General features: G+C 41.6%; 1 non-coding gene across 1 annotated transcript; it reads right to left on the bottom strand.

Moving 5' to 3' along the window:
- Positions 1 to 731: 731 nt before the first annotated feature.
- Positions 732 to 838, bottom strand: LOC141616386 (small nucleolar RNA R71). The gene has a single exon (XR_012530737.1). It is a non-coding gene; the product is annotated as a small nucleolar RNA R71 (small nucleolar RNA).
- Positions 839 to 2,722: the final 1,884 nt, after the last annotated feature.

Raw genomic sequence — 2,722 nt, 5'->3', positions numbered from 1 at the left:
TGAACACCAAATGGCTCCGATCAAAAATGGCGCCGTTGCCGGGGACGGTGTTTAATTGATTTAAGATTTCTTTTATTGTTTTTAGTTGTGTCTTTTTCACCTTGGGAAGTAAAACTCCTCAAGGTTTGTTCTAATTGTTTTTGAGTTGTTTGATATTTTGCATGTCTAGAAGGATACAAAGAGATTTGTTACCTTTTGACCGTGAAATCGAAAGAACCTTGACGAATAATAGGAGACTTGTTAGGAGGAATTTGGGAGGTGTTGGTGAAGTTGTTCAACCCACTAGTGAGTTTGTCAATCCTTTCGCAATAGAAGGAGAAGAGAACCCATTAAACAATACCACACAAAATCCACCTACAATGCCTAAATTCTCGTCACACTCTATACCCACCGAGGAGGATCTACCAAATGGTACTCCTACCCCACAACATCTTACCGGAAACTTTATTGCCAAGTCCGCCTTCATCCAACTAGTTGAGAGGAGCCAATTCGGGGGAATGCCTAGTGAGGACCCTCATTCTCATATGGAAACATTTTGTGATTATTGTGAAGCTATCTCTCAAACGGGCGTGACTCAAGACCAAATAAGATGGGTCTTATTTCCTTTTTCGTTAATCGGCACCGCAAAACAATGGTTGAAGGGCCTTGATAAGGCCACCCTTGGAATAGATTCTTGGAAGAAGCTAGCTCTAGCTTTCTACAAAAAATTCTACCCACCGGAAAAGACCAATATGCTAAGAGCTCAAATTACGGGTTTTAAGCAAAGGGATGAAGAATCTTTGTATGAAGCTTGGGAGCGGTTCAAAGGTATTTGTCGCTCATGTCCTCACCATGGACTTAGCGAATGGTTTTTAGTGCAACAATTTTGGAATGGTTTATATGAAGATTCAAGGAACATTCTCAATATGGGATCAAATGGAATGTTCACCGAAGTTGATGACAATCAAACATGGAACAAGATTGAGGAAATGGCGGTCCATAATTCGCAATATAGTAGGCCTCGCAAGGCTACTAGAGGAGGAAAGTATGAAGTGGACACCGTTACTCAATTGGGTGCTCAACTTAGTGCTCACATTGACACAATCAACTTGAAGTTTGAACAAGCTATGGCTAGACTTGAGGAAAGCTCAAAATCATCAAAGCATCATGTCAATGCCATGACGGCATCCTCATCAATCCCAAGCGGGATATGTGAGAATTGTGGAACCTTAGGTCATGACTCAAGTGAATGTAGGGGAACAACCGAGCAAGTCAATGCTTTCCAAGCTTACAAAAGCGGTACCCCTTATTCAATTTTTACAATGAAAACACCAAGTTCCATCCAAATCTCTCATACAAAAGCCAAAATGTCCAAAACCCTCAAACAACATACACTCCACCACCCATGAGAAATCAAAATCAAAGACCCTTTTTCAATCAAAACCAAGGTTACCAAAATCAAAATCCATACAATCACCACAATGACCAAAGTTTTGATGTCCAAAAAGCGGTCCTTCAAATGCAAAAGAATCAACAAGAATTTTTCACCCAAATGCAAAAAGATAGCCAAGCAAAAGACACCACCATCAACAACATTCTAGCTCACACCAAGATGTTGGAAACACAATTGACCCAACTAGCATCTTCGAGCTCACAAAGACAAAAGGGGCAATTACCACCTCAAGGTAATCCCCTAGACATGAAACGGTTAGTGCCATTCACTTGAGAAGTGGTACAAGGTATGAAGCACCGAAGGAGCAAGTTGAGGATGAAGTTGTGAGAGCTAGTGAGAATGAAGTTGTGGTGCAAGGTCCCAAAGAAGGGGAATCATCAAAAGAAGAAAGCTCAAAGAAAAATGAAGACAAAGCCAAAGAAAAGGAGCCCATTGTGATTAGACTTCCTTTTCCAAGTCGACAAGCCAAGCCTAAATTTGATGATCAACTTGGAAAGTTCATGGAAATTGTGAAGAACTTAGAAGTCTCAATTCCTTTCACGGAATTAATCAATCACGTTCCGGCCTATGCAAAGTACATGAAAGATATCCTCACAAAGAAGAAGTGGATCCAGAAACTTGAGACTATCGCCTTCACTAAGGTGAGTAGTGCAATACTTCAAGGGAGTTCACCTCCAAAGTTAAAGGATCCGGAAGCTTCTCAATACCGTGTACCATTGGCGACACAACGATCAACAAAGCCTTATGTGATCTAGGGGCTAGTGTGAGTGTCATGCCGTACTCGGTAAGTAAAAGGTTGGGAATGGGAGAGCTTAAATGTACCAATATCACTCTTCAAATGGCCGATAGATCGACGAAGACACCGCTAGGGATATGGGAAGATGTCCCCGTGCGAATTGGGAAGTTTTTCATCCCGGTGGACTTTGTCATTGTTGATATGGAGGAAGATTCCAATATTCCAATCATCTTAGGAAGACCTTTCCTACACACCGCGGGTGCGGTGATTGATGTGAAGCATGGAGAGCTCACTCTAGAAGTGGGAGATGAAAGCATAACTTTTAATCTTGACAAGACCATGAGAGCTCCTCGTTTGCATGAACCATGTTTCATGATTGATCATTATAGCCGAAAAGATGAGAAGAAGAAATCGGAACTCCAATGGAGGAAGAAAGTTGAAGATGCTCCATTCAAAGAGCAAGTGAATTGTGACAAGGAGAGCTTGCAAAGCTCATCAAAATCAACCAAGGAAGAAGATGATGGCCTCATTGGCCAAAAGAAGAAATTGGGAGA

Source organism: Silene latifolia, chromosome 11, assembly GCF_048544455.1.
Source record: "Silene latifolia isolate original U9 population chromosome 11, ASM4854445v1, whole genome shotgun sequence".
NCBI classification, from domain to species: Eukaryota; Viridiplantae; Streptophyta; class Magnoliopsida; order Caryophyllales; family Caryophyllaceae; genus Silene; species Silene latifolia.
This window is presented reverse-complemented; position numbering and strand designations above follow the sequence as displayed.